The 19,044-nt window shown below is 42.3% G+C and overlaps 1 pseudogene; it reads left to right on the plus strand.

The window, feature by feature from the left end:
- Positions 1-17,217, plus strand: part of LOC142312854 (uncharacterized) — a 67,704-nt pseudogene extending 50,487 nt beyond the window's left edge.
- Positions 17,218-19,044: the final 1,827 nt, after the last annotated feature.

Raw genomic sequence — 19,044 nt, forward strand, 5'->3', positions numbered from 1 at the left:
GCCAGCAGCGCCGCGTGGAAGATGCTGCGCTTGGTAACTAAGGTAAATATCGGGTAACCAACCCGATATTTACCTTGGTTACCAGCGCACGCAGCTACACGTGCAGAGAGCAGGGAGCAGCGCACACCGCTTAGCGCTGGCTCCCTGCTCTCCTAGTTACAGCACACATCGGGTTAATTACCCGATGTGTGCTGCAGCTACATGTGCACAGAGCAGGGAGCAGCGCACACCGCTTAGCGCTGGCTCCCTACTCTCCTAGCTACAGTACACATCGGGTTAATTACCCGATGTGTACTGCACCTAAATGTGCACAGAGCAGGGAGCAGCGCACACTGCTTAGCGCTGGCTCCCTGCTCTCCTAGCTACAGTACACATGGGGTTAATTACCGATGTGTACTCTGCTACACGTGCAAGAAGCAGGAGCCGGCACTGACAGTGAGAGCGGAGGAGGCTGGTAACGAAGGTAAATATCGGGTAACCAAGGACAGGGCTTCTTGGTTACCCGATGTTTACCGTGGTTACCACTGTCCGCAGAAGCCGGCTCCTGCTGCCTGCACATTTAGTTGTTGCTGTCTCGCTGTCACACACAGCGATGTGTGCTTCACAGCGGGACAGCAACAACTAAAAAATGGCCCAGGACATTCAGCAACAACCAACGACCTCACAGCAGGGGCCAGGTTGTTGCTGGATGTCACACTAAGCAACATCACTAGCAACATCGCTGCTACGTCACAAAAGTTGTTCGTTAGCAGCGATGTTGCTAGTGATGTTGCTTAGTGTGACGGGGCCTTTAGAGGCGGGAGTTTATCTTTATCTCTCTTGCCACATTCTTTACTTTGTTGATGTGATTAATTTACTGAGCCTGAGTTGTTAGCTGTTATATATGCTACTTCTATTTTGGTCGGGTGAATGACCATATGTGATTTTTTCTTTTTTTCTGCCCTTTTTCAGTATTATCTAGTTAGGTGGTGTAGCAGCCGTTTCTTAGGCGACATAGTTTTCAGTCACCTCCCACATTAGGGTGTGTTCCTAGAACACTGGTTACGAGAATTCTCTCAGTTTTGATTCCCTTTTGAGCTAGGACTCAAGAGGCTAAGTAAAGACAAGTTTTGATATTAGTCTTTATTATTCTGATCTCTTTTTCCGTTCTACTACTTTCTCTGCTTTCTTTTCTTTAATCTTAAGCCTACTTTACACGCTTCAATATATCTCACAATCCGTCGTTGGGGTCAAGTTGTAAGTGACGCACATCCGGCATCGTTTGTGAGGTATCTGCGTGTGACATCTACGTGCGATCAGGATTAACCGTTGATCGCAAACACATCGTATCTTTGTCTAGAATTGAGCGTTTTGTTGCACGAACCTAGTCAATTGTAACGTGTGACATCCCTCATACGATTTTGGTGTCTGATGCTATGTGCGCAGGTGTGCGCTCTGCACCGCAGCTTAAAAAAGGTCCGCTTCAGAGCGCAGCTGAAAAGCTGCGTTCTGAAATGCCTCACAATGTCTGTCATTCACTAATCTCTGTCAGTCGGTCACTATCTCTGTCCCTCACTCTCTCTCCATGTCAGTCTATCCCCCTCTCTCATATACTCACCGATCCCCGATCCCCGGCGCTGCACGGCGTTCACACTGCTCCGGCGGCTTTTACTGTTTTGAAAAAGCCGGCCGCCCATTAAACAATCTCGTATTCCCTGCTTTCCCCGCCCACCGGCGCCTATGATTGGTTACAGTGAGACACGCCCCCACGCTGAGTGACAGGTGTCACACTGCACCCAATCACAGCAGCCGGTGGGCGTGTCTATACTGTGTAGTGAAATAAATAATTAAATAATTTAAAAAAACGGCGTGCGGTCCCCCCCAATTTTAAAACCAGCCAGATAAAGCCATACGGCTGAAGGCTGGTATTCTCAGGATGGGGAGCTCCACGTTATGGGGAGCCCCCCAGCCTAACAATATCAGCCAGCAACCGCCCAGAATTGCCGCATACATTAGATGCGACAGTTCTGGGACTGTACCCGGCTCTTCCCGATTTGCCCTGGTGCATTGGCAAATCAGGGTAATAAGGAGTTATTGGCAGCCCATAGCTGCCAATAAGTCCTAGATTAATCATGTCAGGCGTCTCCCCGAGATTCCTTCCATGATTAATCTGTAAATTACAGTAAATAAACACACACACCCGAAAAAATCATTTATTAGAAATAAAAAACACAAACATATACCCTGGTTAACCACTTTAATCAGCCCCAAAAAGCCCTCCATGTCCGGTGTAATCCAGGATGCTCCAGCGTCGCTTCCAGCGCTGCTGCATGGAGGTGACCGGAGCTGCAGCAGACACAGCCGCTCTGGTCACCTCCACGCAGCTAATGAAGACAGCCGTGCGATCAGCTGAGCTGTCAGTGAGGTTACCCGCTGTCACTGGATCCAGCGGTGGCCGCGGGTAACCTCAGTGACAGCTCAGCTGATCGCGCTACTCACCTCAGTTGCTGCGTGGAGGTGAGAGGAGCGGCGGTGAGTAGCGCGATCAGCTGAGCTGTCACTGAGGTTACCCGCGGCCACCGCTGGATCCAGTGACAGCGGGTAATCTCAGTGACAGCTCAGCCGATCGCGCGGCTGTCTTCAGTTGCTGTGTGGAGGTGACCGATGCGGCGGTGTATTCTGCAGCACCGGTCACCTCCATGCAGCAGCGCTGGAAGCGACGCAGGAGCATCCTGGATTATGCCGGACATGGAGAGCTTTTTGGGGCTGATTAAAGTGGTTAACCAGGGTATATGTTTGTGTTTTTTATTTCTAATAAATGATTTTTTCGGGTGTGTGTGTTTATTTACTGTAATTTACAGATTAATCATGGAAGGTGTCTCATAGACGCTTAACATGATTAATCTAGGACTTATTGGCAGCTATGGGCTGCCAATAACTCCTTATTACCCCGATTTGCCAACGCACCAGGGCAAATCGGGAAGAGCCGGATACAGTCCCAGAACTGTCGCATATAATGTATAAAAAACAAAAAGCAGCACCAAATGTGCACTACAGCACTAAACATTCCAAACTGTACTTATTTTAAAAATTTTGAGATTTTTGGCAAAAAATTGCAATTTCTTGAGCTGCTTCGCCACGTCACGGCAAATCTCATTTGAAGCAGTCCTACACTAAAATATTTTTATAAAATGTGCCATACGGCCTCACATATGAATAGTAGAACTGCTCTTAGCAGCACTCACCTGGTCTATTTCAATCCCGTACCCATGACTGAGTCATGGCTGTGGGCGGGACAGGTCCAAGCAAATGCTGCATGAAGTAAATAGCCTGTGGATAAAGCCTGATGACTTAATGTGAACAGTCACCAACCGCCAAAATCTAGACAGATGGAATACATCCCAAATTGGGGTGCAAAGCAAGGTGGAGGTCAACCACCGACCAATTCAATGAAGAAAAAACAAAAAGCAGCACCAAATGTGCACTACAGCACTAAACATTCCAAACTGTACTTATTTTAAAAATTTTGAGATTTTTGGCAAAAAATTGCAATTTCTTGAGCTGCTTCGCCACGTCACGGCAAATCTCATTTGAAGCAGTCCTACACTAAAATATTTTTATAAAATGTGCCATACGGCCTCACATATGAATAGTAGAACTGCTCTTAGCAGCACTCACCTGGTCTATTTCAATCCCGTACCCATGACTGAGTCATGGCTGTGGGCGGGACAGGTCCAAGCAAATGCTGCATGAAGTAAATAGCCTGTGGACAAAGCCTGATGACTTAATGTGAACAGTCACCAACCGCCAAAATCTAGACAGATGGAATACATCCCAAATTGGGGTGCAAAGCAAGGTGGAGGTCAACCACCGACCAATTCAATGAAGAAAAAACAAAAAGCAGCACCAAATGTGCACTACAGCACTAAACATTCCAAACTGTACTTATTTTAAAAATTTTGAGATTTTTGGCAAAAAATTGCAATTTCTTGAGCTGCTTCGCCACGTCACGGCAAATCTCATTTGAAGCAGTCCTACACTAAAATATTTTTATAAAATGTGCCATACGGCCTCACATATGAATAGTAGAACTGCTCTTAGCAGCACTCACCTGGTCTATTTCAATCCCGTACCCATGACTGAGTCATGGCTGTGGGCGGGACAGGTCCAAGCAAATGCTGCATGAAGTAAATAGCCTGTGGACAAAGCCTGATGACTTAATGTGAACAGTCACCAACCGCCAAAATCTAGACAGATGGAATACATCCCAAATTGGGGTGCAAAGCAAGGTGGAGGTCAACCACCGACCAATTCAATGAAGAAAAAACAAAAAGCAGCACCAAATGTGCACTACAGCACTAAACATTCCAAACTGTACTTATTTTAAAAATTTTGAGATTTTTGGCAAAAAATTGCAATTTCTTGAGCTGCTTCGCCACGTCACGGCAAATCTCATTTGAAGCAGTCCTACACTAAAATATTTTTATAAAATGTGCCATACGGCCTCACATATGAATAGTAGAACTGCTCTTAGCAGCACTCACATGGTCTATTTCAATCCCGTACCCATGACTGAGTCATGGCTGTGGGCGGGACAGGTCCAAGCAAATGCTGCATGAAGTAAATAGCCTGTGGACAAAGCCTGATGACTTAATGTGAACAGTCACCAACCGCCAAAATCTAGACAGATGGAATACATCCCAAATTGGGGTGCAAAGCAAGGTGGAGGTCAACCACCGACCAATTCAATGAAGAAAAAACAAAAAGCAGCACCAAATGTGCACTACAGCACTAAACATTCCAAACTGTACTTATTTTAAAAATTTTGATGTATTCCATCTGTCTAGATTTTGGCGGTTGGTGACTGTTCACATTAAGTCATCAGGCTTTGTCCACAGGCTATTTACTTCATGCAGCATTTGCTTGGACCTGTCCCGCCCACAGCCATGACTCAGTCATGGGTACGGGATTGAAATAGACCAGGTGAGTGCTGCTAAGAGCAGTTCTACTATTCATATGTGAGGCCGTATGGCACATTTTATAAAAATATTTTAGTGTAGGACTGCTTCAAATGAGATTTGCCGTGACGTGGCGAAGCAGCTCAAGAAATTGCAATTTTTTGCCAAAAATCTCAAAATTTTAAAATAAGTACAGTTTGGAATGTTTAGTGCTGTAGTGCACATTTGGTGCTGCTTTTTGTTTTTTCTTCATTGAATTGGTCGGTGGTTGACCTCCACCTTGCTTTGCACCCCAATTTGGGATGTATTCCATCTGTCTAGATTTTGGCGGTTGGTGACTGTTCACATTAAGTCATCAGGCTTTGTCCACAGGCTATTTACTTCATGCAGCATTTGCTTGGACCTGTCCCGCCCACAGCCATGACTCAGTCATGGGTACGGGATTGAAATAGACCAGGTGAGTGCTGCTAAGAGCAGTTCTACTATTCATATGTGAGGCCGTATGGCACATTTTATAAAAATATTTTAGTGTAGGACTGCTTCAAATGAGATTTGCCGTGACGTGGCGAAGCAGCTCAAGAAATTGCAATTTTTTGCCAAAAATCTCAAAATTTTAAAATAAGTACAGTTTGGAATGTTTAGTGCTGTAGTGCACATTTGGTGCTGCTTTTTGTTTTTTCTTCATTGAATTGGTCGTGGTTGACCTCCACCTTGCTTTGCACCCCAATTTGGGATGTATTCCATCTGTCTAGATTTTGGCGGTTGGTGACTGTTCACATTAAGTCATCAGGCTTTGTCCACAGGCTATTTACTTCATGCAGCATTTGCTTGGACCTGTCCCGCCCACAGCCATGACTCAGTCATGGGTACGGGATTGAAATAGACCAGGTGAGTGCTGCTAAGAGCAGTTCTACTATTCATATGTGAGGCCGTATGGCACATTTTATAAAAATATTTTAGTGTAGGACTGCTTCAAATGAGATTTGCCGTGACGTGGCGAAGCAGCTCAAGAAATTGCAATTTTTTGCCAAAAATCTCAAAATTTTAAAATAAGTACAGTTTGGAATGTTTAGTGCTGTAGTGCACATTTGGTGCTGCTTTTTGTTTTTTCTTCATTGAATTGGTCGGTGGTTGACCTCCACCTTGCTTTGCACCCCAATTTGGGATGTATTCCATCTGTCTAGATTTTGGCGGTTGGTGACTGTTCACATTAAGTCATCAGGCTTTGTCCACAGGCTATTTACTTCATGCAGCATTTGCTTGGACCTGTCCCGCCCACAGCCATGACTCAGTCATGGGTACGGGATTGAAATAGACCAGGTGAGTGCTGCTAAGAGCAGTTCTACTATTCATATGTGAGGCCGTATGGCACATTTTATAAAAATATTTTAGTGTAGGACTGCTTCAAATGAGATTTGCCGTGACGTGGCGAAGCAGCTCAAGAAATTGCAATTTTTTGCCAAAAATCTCAAAATTTTAAAATAAGTACAGTTTGGAATGTTTAGTGCTGTAGTGCACATTTGGTGCTGCTTTTTGTTTTTTCTTCATTGAATTGGTCGGTGGTTGACCTCCACCTTGCTTTGCACCCCAATTTGGGATGTATTCCATCTGTCTAGATTTTGGCGGTTGGTGACTGTTCACATTAAGTCATCAGGCTTTGTCCACAGGCTATTTACTTCATGCAGCATTTGCTTGGACCTGTCCCGCCCACAGCCATGACTCAGTCATGGGTACGGGATTGAAATAGACCAGGTGAGTGCTGCTAAGAGCAGTTCTACTATTCATATGTGAGGCCGTATGGCACATTTTATAAAAATATTTTAGTGTAGGACTGCTTCAAATGAGATTTGCCGTGACGTGGCGAAGCAGCTCAAGAAATTGCAATTTTTTGCCAAAAATCTCAAAATTTTAAAATAAGTACAGTTTGGAATGTTTAGTGCTGTAGTGCACATTTGGTGCTGCTTTTTGTTTTTTCTTCATTGAATTGGTCGGTGGTTGACCTCCACCTTGCTTTGCACACCAATTTGGGATGTATTCCATCTGTCTAGATTTTGGCGGTTGGTGACTGTTCACATTAAGTCATCAGGCTTTGTCCACAGGCTATTTACTTCATGCAGCATTTGCTTGGACCTGTCCCGCCCACAGCCATGACTCAGTCATGGGTACGGGATTGAAATAGACCAGGTGAGTGCTGCTAAGAGCAGTTCTACTATTCATATGTGAGGCCGTATGGCACATTTTATAAAAATATTTGAGTATAGGACTGCTTCAAATGAGATTTGCCGTGACGTGGCGAAGCAGCTCAAGAAATTGCAATTTTTTGCCAAAAATCTCAAAATTTTAAAATAAGTACAGTTTGGAATGTTTAGTGCTGTAGTGCACATTTGGTGCTGCTTTTTGTTTTTTCTTCATTGAATTGGTCGGTGGTTGACCTCCACCTTGCTTTGCACCCCAATTTGGGATGTATTCCATCTGTCTAGATTTTGGCGGTTGGTGACTGTTCACATTAAGTCATCAGGCTTTGTCCACAGGCTATTTACTTCATGCAGCATTTGCTTGGACCTGTCCCGCCCACAGCCATGACTCAGTCATGGGTACGGGATTGAAATAGACCAGGTGAGTGCTGCTAAGAGCAGTTCTACTATTCATATGTGAGGCCGTATGGCACATTTTATAAAAATATTTTAGTGTAGGACTGCTTCAAATGAGATTTGCCGTGACGTGGCGAAGCAGCTCAAGAAATTGCAATTTTTTGCCAAAAATCTCAAAATTTTAAAATAAGTACAGTTTGGAATGTTTAGTGCTGTAGTGCACATTTGGTGCTGCTTTTTGTTTTTTCCGCATATAATGTATGCGGCAATTCTGGGCGGCTGTTGGCTGATATTGTTAGGCTGGGGGGCTCCCCATAACGTGGAGCTCCCCATCCTGAGAATACCAGCCTTCAGCCGTATGGCTTTATCTGGCTGGTTTTAAAATTGGGGGGGACCGCACGCCTTTTTTTTTAATTATTTAATTATTTATTTCACTACACAGTATAGACATGTCCACCGGCTGCTGTGATTGGGTGCAGTGTGACACCTGTCACTCAGCGTGGGGGCGCGTCTCACTGTAACCAATCATAGGCGCCGGTGGGCAGGGAAAGCAGGGAATAGGAGATTGTTTAATGAGCGGCCGGCTTTTTCAAAACAGTAAAAGCCGCCGGAGCAGTGTGAACGCCGTGCAGCGCCGGGGATCGGGGATTGGTGAGTATGAGAGAGGACTGCTAACTTCAGTCACTTAGGAGACTAGCGGTCACCGGTGAGCCCTTCACAGGTGACCGCTAATCAGGGCGCGACACAGACAGAGCCGCAGCATGACCATGAAGTCGGGTGAAGTTCACCCGAGTTCATTCTGACAGTGCGGCTCTGTCTGTGTCTGCTGTCATCTGCCATTCAGCTCTGCTACATGGCTGTCTGTGTCTGCTGTTAGCGGCCATGTAGCAGAGCTGAATGGCAGATGACATAGTAAAAACGCATCCCTACACATTACACACGCTTGGCAAGTCAATAAATTAAAAAAAAAAAAAAAAAAAAGGTGCCCAATGCATACGTCACAGAACACATGATCTAAAGGATCGCACACAAAATTGATCAATTTAACATAGACTACTAACGCACGTGTGACAGCAAATGAACGACCTACGTGTGATCTCATAAGATCCTGTATGCAACCTGGGCATGTGACATCGCAAATGCGATTGTACAACTAATTGCAACGTGTAAAGCAGGCTTTAGTTTCTTTCTTCTCCCTCCCCATCTTCTCACTTTTCCCTTGGGTGCCCAGAGGATAGTGCTTCTACGATGGCGAACCTCAACTTATGCTCTCTAAATGTTAGAGGATTTAATGTACCAGAGAAGAGATCCAAGATCCTCTATAACATGCATAAAAAAAGAATCCATATTCTACTGCTTCAGGAGACCCATTTTAAAACAGACCACATCCCCGCATTTAAGCATAGATATTATACTTCCTGGTTTCATAGTACCAATTCAGTCGCAAAATCCAAGGGAGTTAGCATCGCTCTACATAAATCTCTCCCAGCTCAGGTTTTATCAGTTAAGCCTGACCCAAAGGGGCGATTCATTTTTATCAAACTTAAGATCTGTACCAAGTTATTTACCATTGCTAATCTTTATCTCCCCAACCAGGACCCGGCCAGGATTTGCCAAAAATACCTGAACACTCTCTCTGAATTCGCTGAAGGCTCCCTGATTCTTGGAGGAGATTTCAATCTCATCTTTGATCGGGCTGTTGACTCCTCCTCGGGTAGGTCTTCTGTTCTTGCAGTGAAACTGCGAGGTCTCAGGAGTAAATTACTAGACTTGAGGCTCATCGACGTCTGGCGTACCCTACACCCTAAAACACAGGACTACACTTTCTATTCTCCTGTCCATGATATGTACAGTAGAGTAGACCTTTTTTTTATTAGTCACCACCTACTCTCACATGACCCGGCCTGTACTATAGACCCTATGGTATGGTCCGATCATGCCTCGGTGTCACTTTCTCTCCTTTTGACAGACCTACGCCCCGGGGAATGGTTATGGTCTTTAAACCCACACTTATTAAAAGATCAGACGTGTCAGTTAGCCATCAGGAAGACCATCACAGACTTCTTCGAATTTCATGCCAATGACCTAACACCCTTACCTCTCCAATGGGAGACCCTGAAGGGGATGATTCGGGGGACCTTTATTCAACAGGGAACCAGACTTAAAAGAGATAGAGCCTGCGCAATAGACAGATTACTGACTTCCATTCAACACCTAGAACAGACACATAAACGGACTCATGACCCTCAGATTTTAACAGACTTGCTCAAGGCTAGACTAGACTTGGGAGCCCTCTTAGATGCAGCGTCTGCCCGTCATCGAGATAGAGGTAGGAGATTTATGTACGAATTCTCTAACAAGCCAGGCAGAGCTCTGGCTAGATTTCTTAATCTTCGCCTTCCCTCTACATTTATCCCTACCATTAAATCACCATCTGGACATTCAGCACACAAACCTCATGAAATAGCTGATGTATTCCGAGATTATTATGACGGGTTATACAACCTAGGTGGCCCAGTGGCGGACATGTCCCCAACAAATTTCCAAGCGAAAGTGGACAACTATGTTGATGGTACCCCTCTCCCCCCATTGAACCATGTGGACTCTCTCATGCTAGATGACCCTTTTAGCGAACAAGAGGTCACTGAGGTTATTAAGAGTCTGGCCAATGGTAAGAGCCCCGGTCCGGATGGATTCCTGGCCAACTTCTATAAGCAATTTGCTTTGGAACTGACGCCCTTCCTGACTAAGACCTTTAACTCCATATCCTCAGCTTGCCCCTTCGCCGCGCAAACCCTTGCGGCTACCATAACGGTGATTCCCAAGCCTGGGAAGGACCCGTCTTTATGCTCCAACTACCACCCTATCTCTCTTATAGGAGTAGATGTCAAGATCTTCGCCAAATTAATAGCTAACCGGTTGTCCCCGCTGTTGCCTGCCTCAATCCATACTGACCAAACTGGATTTGTCCGAGGTAGAGAGCCGCGCGATAATACTATTAAAACTCTACTTTTGACCTCACATATGTACAGACAAGGTACTCCAGCCTGCCTTCTATCGATCGATGCCGAGAAGGCATTCGATCGTCTCAACTGGACCTTTCTACGCTCCTCCCTGAGGCAGCTGGGAATCGGCCAAACTATGTTAGAGAGAATTTTTGCCCTGTATCATAAGCCCTCAGCACGAGTTCGAGCCAACAATATTCTATCTTCTCCCCTGCAAATATCTAATGGCACTAGACAGGGGTGCCCCCTTTCACCCCTTCTATATGTAATAGCCATGGAGCATTTGGCTATATCCCTTCGAAACTCCCCCGATATAAAGGGCTTTGATGTAGGTCAGAAAGATTATAAACTTGCCTTATACGATGATGACCTCCTTCTATATCTAACAAATCCAGAAATCGCCTTTCCAATTCTCATCCAGGAATTCCAACGTTTTGGCATAGTTTCTAACTTCAAAGTAAACTACTCAAAGACAGAGGCCCTTAATATTACTCTCCCTACCACACAAGTCAATAAACTGAAATCCGCCTTCCCATTTAAGTGGGAGATCCAATCTATCAAGTATCTTGGGATATCTGTTTCGGCCAATCCAGATGAGTTGTTTATGGCTAATTACTCCCCATTGCTTACTAGAACTCTTGCTGATCTAAATAGATATAATCGGGGACGACTCTCCTGGTTTGGCCGGATCAATGCCCTCAAGATGGACATACTCCCGAGGTTCCTTTACTTATTCCAAACAGTCCCAATCAAAGTTACTAAACAATATTTCAGACAACTCCAGAGGGCATGTAGCAGATTCGTCTGGGGGACGGGGAGACCTCGGATTCGATATGCCACACTGGTGAGACCCAAATCCAGGGAAGGCGCTGGTTTACCTGATTTTGAAAAGTATTACCAGAGTGTCCTCCTCACGAGGGTCTTGGATTGGAGATTTAACAATCTCAATAAACAGTGGGTGAGCGTTGAGTCCCATCTCTCCCCGTTCCCTCTGGCACGGCTTCTATGGGCCCCCCTTCAACAGAGACCGGCGGTTTCGGGATTTCAACCTCTGACTCAGGCGCTCATGCTTTTTTGGGACAGGCATCTGGAGACGTTAAACTTATCCCATAGACCGGGGAGTATGAGCTCACTCTTTAATAATCTCGACTTCCCCCCCTGCGTCGGAGAGATCTACCTTCTTATGTTGGGACTCAGCAGACGGAGTTACTCTGGGACAGGTTGCTAGGAAGCTATCTGGAACGGCGTCTTTTGAAGCTTTGCAGGAGTCATGCCCGGGGAGGAGACTATCCTGGTTGGAATATACTCAACTGACCACATTTATAAAAAGGAAATTCCCGGGAAATGCACTATTATCCAAATCTACACACTTTGAGACCCTAATTTCATTAAATGCCGCGCCGCAACATGCCATCGCATTGATCTACAATCTCTTATGTACAGCCCAATATAAAGGTGCCCCAACGTATTTGGAGGCCTGGCAAAGAGAGCTCCAGATCACGTTGTCAGAACAAGATCATCTCAAAATCTTTACACTCTCTCATAAAATGTCCATTTCCTGTAGTGCACAGGAGAAAAATTTTAAAATTCTTACACGCTGGTACAGATGCCCTGACGTATTGCATAAGATCTACCCCACAGTACCAGATACCTGCTGGAGATGCGGAGACGAAATTGGTACTATGAAACATATATGGTGGGATTGCTCCTTGATAAGGTCATTCTGGGATTCCATTTTTTAAATATACTTTCAACTGTCGGGTATTCGGGTAATTCCTACTCCTCAAATAGCTTTACTGTCCCTAATTCCTGGATCTGTCTCTGTGACCAAAAGAGGTGTCCTACGCTTTCTTCTCATTGCTACTCGTATGATTATTCCAAGACATTGGAAGACAACTTCAACCCCCTCTGTACGGGAATTTTTGGAGGAGATGAATAGATTGGAGCGTATGGAGTCCCTGATGGCAGATGATGGGGACAAATGGGATAAACATGCTGGCACGTGGTCTTCCTGGCTCCTTTTTCGGGAGACTCCGAGATTTACGTCTTGGCTCAGATAAGGGGCTTTACACGGGTCTTTCCTTCCTTGGGTTCCTTTAGTTGATATTTGCAATCTCTAAGAGGATTCGTTTACCTGACGCCGGAATTCTTTGGACACCCAACCTTCTCCTACCTATCTATCCATATCTCCCCCCCCCCCCCTCCTCTCATACCCTCCTCTCTTTCCTATACCTATCTTTTTTTTCCTTCGTCTCTCTTTCTAACCTTTACTCAGTCTTTATAGTTAAAATAGTTTCCGTAATACTGCTTTGAGTTGACATACCATGATACGGTATAACCTGAATTGTCTTGTTTTAACTGCATTATCTGTTATGGTCTCTTATGTGACCATTCTTATCCTGATAAAAGTTCTCTTACAATACAGTGCTACATGCTTGATCCACATGTTTGGATCAACCTTGACTTTTGTTTGATTACATCTTATTCGTGTTATAAGCAATGCTTTGTTCACTTTTTCTTAAACCCAATAAAATTATTTACAGAAAAAAAAAAAAGAATAATATATTGGTCCATAAAGATATATCTCTACTAATGATGAGCGGATCTCGAAATACTCGAATTCGCGATTTATCGTAACGAGTATTCCCTAATACTCACATATGCATTCCGAATAGTGTGTGCAATGCAAGTTAATGGGGAATACTCGCAATGTAACGAGTAACCCGAATGCCGTACTATTCTCTACTCACACGAAATGAGCGGCATTCGGGTTACTCGTTATATTGCGAGTATTCCCTATTGACTTGCATTGCACACACTATTCAGAATGCATACACGAGTATTATACAGTACTCGTTCCGAGTATCGCGAATCCTAGTATTTCGAAACTCGCTCATCATTAAACTCTACATGACAGCATATTATAAGTGATGAATAAAATTGTCAGAGATCTTTTTCTCCACAAAGTTACCATTCAAATTAAAGGTACTAAACAATTATGGTAAACATGGCAATATTTTCTTATCTGGTAAGTGTAACAACTAGAGATGGCTGACCCCGCAGATGTTTTGGTTTGCCAAGTCCTGCCGCTTTAAAAATAAAAGAAAAAAACAAAATGTCCTGTTCGGGACTGGAGTTTAACCAAAACTTGTGCCCTAACCCCATATAAGTCTATGGGAGCCTGAACTTTAGTGCTATAAAATGGTGTTAGTAAGGGACAGAGGGCTGCAAAGCAGGACAGTTATACCTACCGAATCTCCCACGCAGCTGTCACACTGCTTCCGGGTCCGATCGTTAACTCTCATGAAATATTCATTGCTTTCCCCCACCCACCCTCTGTAACACTGTCTGTTATTGGTTGCTCTTAATGATCGGATCCAGAAGCAGTGTTACAGCTGTGAGGAAAGTCTGTAAGCATAATTCTTCTACTTTAATCTCTATTTTGCTTTCTTTTGCAGCCACCTAGTTCTTTATCCGGGTGGCCAAACTTGAACAGTAATACGACCTTCCCTGAGAAGTCCATGTACGATGTCCGTGAATGGACATTAGGTGTCCGGTATGGACCTCGAACTTTACAGTTCTAGTTTGCCCATCACTAGTAATGACCTGTTCAATTCAGTATAATGGACATCTGTAATTGGTGTGAAAAAAGTGGTTCAATGTTTTCTATCCATGTAGGTTTTTAGAATGGTAAAAACAAACAAAAAAAACGCATCATGCCGAACTTTGTTTTCTTTTTTAAAAAGTAAACCTAATATAACCAAGACCAACCCATAATGATCAGTGAAGCCACTCAGCGAAACAGTGGAAGTGCTATTCAGGGGGTGCAGTCAAACTATATCTCCATGGGTTGGGACTTGGCCCAAACCCCAATGGGAGTCACTGAATGGCAGTTCGAGTCTCCGCCCACATACAGCCAGTCATAAGCAGAATACTTCCGGGGGAGGCTGGGTGGGGTTTTTCCATTATTTTGGGCGGAGTTCCATACTACATCCAATCACGTTGTTGTTACCCCCAGTGCGAGCCGTTCAAACACTGTGCTGAGCACCGAGCATACCTCCGCACAGCGACACTCAAAGTACCCGAACTCCAAACCTGAACACTTTTTGTTGTTTTTTTTCAAGTCAATGTTCAGCCGAAAACTGAACACCGAACCTCGGGTTCGCTCATCTCTACTCAGTGGATCAGTTTTGAGAATAAATTCTGTTTCTAAAATAGAACAGACAAATGCAACTCTAGAACACAAGTGTGAACACAGCCTATGACTAACTACCAGAAGGAAAGTAGACAAAATAGTTTTTGATCAGGATTAGAAATCCATCTCACCTATTTCTACAAATTGGTTTATGAAAAAAAAACAAAACATGATACTTCTCAGATGCCATACATATATCATCTAGGTGCTGTCCATTTGTCACGCAGCAGTTCATATGAGAAGCTTTAAAAAACACTTTTTTAACAATTAAAAAACAGACACAGATGACAGTTTGTAAAAACTGACACATGGATGAAAAGGAAATCTGACTCACTGAAAAAAGTCTTTTTTTCCACATATGATTAAAATTATGTGTGATTGTGGCCTCAGGCCTCCTTTAGGAAACTTCATTGAATATGTAACTGGAAAGAATGGTGAGGGGCACATTGAAATATGAACCTATGGAGAAAACAACTTCAATAGTGAAAATTTGAAAGAAAACAAACTAGTGATCTAACAAGATAATCAATTAGTCCTTTCTTTATGGTCTTCTGTTTTAATCAGTTGGTAATTGAATTGCATTGCAATTTGCAAGGAAATGTTTTAAAATATATTATATAAATAATGTAATTTTAAATAATAATAAAATCAGTCTTATTCTTGACAGATGACTGTACCAGGATTTCAGAGGAAAATCTGATGTTTTCAGATTTTACAGCAGATGATCATAGTATAACATCTGATAGATGTGAAAAACCTGCCATTATCATAGATACACATCCAGCTCTCCACAGCAATGATCTCTTATCTGATCCTATTCAAGGGGTCCTTTCCTCTGCTACATCAAAGACCATTCTACAAAAGAAAAGTCACACAAAAGCTGTTAAACAACAAATAGCACACATAGATAAGAAGCCATTTGCATGTTCAGAAGAAAATGGAAAATGTTTTAATTGGCAAGAAAGTCTTTTGGCATATTATAAAACTCACACAAAGAAGTTTTCATGTTCGGAATGTGGGAAATATTTTAATAGGAAAACAAATCTTGTTGCACATCAGAGAATTCATACAGGAGAGAAGCCATTTTCATGTTTGGAATGTGGGAAATGTTTTAGTCAAAAATCAAGTCTTGTTGGACATCAGAGAATTCACACAGGGGAGAAGCCATTTTCTTGTTCAGAATGTGGAAAATGTTTTAATTTTAGAAGATGTCTTGTTGCACATCAGAGAACTCACACAGGAGAAAAGCCATTTTCATGTTCAGAATGTGGGAAATCTTTTAATAGGAAAACAGATCTTGCTAAACATCAGAAAATTCACACAGGAGAAACTCCATTTTCATGTACAGAATGTGGAAAATGTTTTACGTGGAAAGAAAGTCTTGTGGCACATGAAAGAACTCACACAGGGAAAGTGCTGTTTTCATGTTCGGAATGTGGGAAATTTTTTAATAGGAAAACACATCTTGTTACACATTTGAGAATTCACACAGGAGAGATGCCATTTTCATGTTTGGAATGTGGGAAATGTTTTAATTATAAAATTAGTCTTGTTAAACATCAGAGAATTCACACAGGGGAGAAGCCATTTTCATGTTTGGAATGTGGAAAATGTTTTAGTCAAAAACAAAGTCTTGTTAAACACCAGAGAATTCACACAGGGGAGAAGCCATTTTCATGTTCCGAATGTGGGAAATGTTTTAATAGGAAAGAACATCTTGTTGCGCATCAGAGAATTCACACAGGAGAGAAACCATGTGTATGTTCAGAATGTGGAAAATGTTTTAATTGTAAAAGAAGTCTTGTTAAACATGAGAGAACTCACACAGGGAAGACACCATTTTCATGTTCAGAATGTGGGAAATATTTTAATAGGAAAACAAGTCTTGTTACACATCAGAGAATTCACACAGGGGAGAAGCCATTTTCATGTTTGGAATGTGGGAAATGTTTTAATTGTAAAACAAGTCTTGTTAAACACCAGATAATTCACACAGGGAAGACGCCATTTTTATGTTCAGAATGTGGGAAATGTTTTACTTGTAAAACAAATCTTGTTACACATCAGATAATTCACACAGGAGAGAAGCCATTTTCATGTTCAGAATGTGGGAAATATTTTAATAGGAAAACAAGTCTTGTTACACATCAGAGAATTCACACTGGGGAGAAGCCATTTTTATGTTCGGAATGTGGGAAATGTTATAACCAGAAATCCAAACTTGCTAGACATCAGAAAATTCATGCAGGGGAATAGTCCTATTCATGTTCAGATTGTGGCATATTTTTAAACAGAAATCCGTTTTAGTTGCACATCAGAGAACTCACAAATTGGAGAAACTATTTCCATGTTTAGAGTGTTAAAAATATTTTACCCATAAAACAGGTCTTTCTAAACACTAGATAAGTCACACAGGAGAGAAGCCATTTTCATGTTTAGAGTGTGAAAAATATTCTATTGAGCAGTCAGATCTTGCTGGAGATCAGTGAACTCATTTGGGAAAAAAATATTTTCATGTTCTAATTGTGAGAAATGTTTTATTCGAAAAATAAATCTTATTGGACATCAGAGAATTCATTAAGGGAAATAGCCAATTTTATTAATTCTTTATACAACAATAAATTCAAGTTATATTTTAGTAAAGTCACATCTCTAAAATGAAAGGGAATACAATTTTGAGCACCAAAATGATTCTTAGAGAATTTATACAATTACCAAAGGCCATTTCTTATTGGAAAGCAATTAATATCCAAATAATACTTATACAACAATTATCAAAGATAAAAGCAGGATTTTGCTATATGAGGTAGAGGCAGTGCCATACAGGCACTAAGATGCTGACTGCAGGCATACCTGTTATAGAAAGATGTGATGCTTGGTTGATTAAATATCTTTAATCAAAGTTGCAGAAAAGCATTGTACATGGGCAAGTCTTTGTGGGTCGGGTCTTTGTGTTTATTTACAGGAACTAAAGCAATGTGGAAGGAAAGAAATGAAAATTTTACTTTTTTCCACAAAAATGTTACTTTAGCCCCAAGTTTAGGATTTTCACAAGGGTAAAAGAAGAAAATACACCATAGAATTTGTTGTGCAATTTCTCCTCAGTACGCCGATATCCCATATATCGTGGAAAACTACTGTTTGCATGCACAGCAGGGCTTGGAAGGGAAGGACATTTGACTTTTGGAGCACAATTTGACTAGAATTGATGCTATGTCTCCTTTGTAAAGCCCCTAATATGCCTATATAGTGGAAACCGTCCATAAGTGACCTGATTTTGGGAACTAGACCCCTCAAGGAACTTAATCTATATGTGTGGTAAGCACCTTGAGCTCCGAGGTGCTTAACAGCATTTTATAACGTTGAGCTATGAAAATAAATCACATTTTCCCATAAAAATGTTGCTTTAGCCCCAATTTTTTATTTTCACAAGGGTAACAGAAGAAAATGCACTATCCAATTTGTTCTGCATTTATTCCGGAGTACAACGATACCCCATATGTGGTGGAAAAATACTGTTTGGGGGAACGGCACAGCTCACAAAAGGAAGTGCTATTTTGAACGGAATAGATAGTTTACACCATTTGAAGTGACCCTGACATGCCAAAAACAGCAGAAACCAATAAGTGACCCCATTTTGGAAACTACATCTCTGAATGAGTTCATCTAGGTTAATAGTGAACATTTTTAACCCTCAACTATTCACTGAATTGTATAACATTGCGCTGAGTAAATGAAAATTACTTTTTTTCACTAAAATGTTGCTTTGGTCCAAAGTTTTTCAAAGGGGTAATGGGAGAAAACAAACTAAACAATTTGTTACGCAATTTATCCTGAGTACAACAATACTCCATATGTGGTAGAAAACTAATTTTGAAACACAATGCAAAGCTGACATTATAGTGCATATTTTGCTGGAATGGTTTGAGGTTGCCATGTCACATTGCCAGAGTCTCTGTGGTGCTAGAACAGTAGGACCCCCAAGAAGTGACCACATTTTACAAACTACACCCTTCAATGGATTCATCTAAGGGTACAGTGAACATATCGACACCACAGGTGTGTCACAGCATTTTATTCTATTGGGCAGTGAAGAAAAACTATTACATTTTTACCACAATTTTTTTTAGCTCCAGATATTATATTTTTACACAGGAAAATAGGTAAAAATGGCACTAAAATTTGTCATACAATTTCTGCTGAACATGGCAATACCCCACAAGGTTGGTGTACAGCTCTTTGTAACCACACAACAAGACTCAGGAGGGAAGGACAGCTATTGGAGCACAAATTTTCATATAATAGTTTACAAACTC

Source organism: Anomaloglossus baeobatrachus, chromosome 5 (assembly GCF_048569485.1).
Source record: "Anomaloglossus baeobatrachus isolate aAnoBae1 chromosome 5, aAnoBae1.hap1, whole genome shotgun sequence".
Classification (NCBI taxonomy): Eukaryota; Metazoa; Chordata; class Amphibia; order Anura; family Aromobatidae; genus Anomaloglossus; species Anomaloglossus baeobatrachus.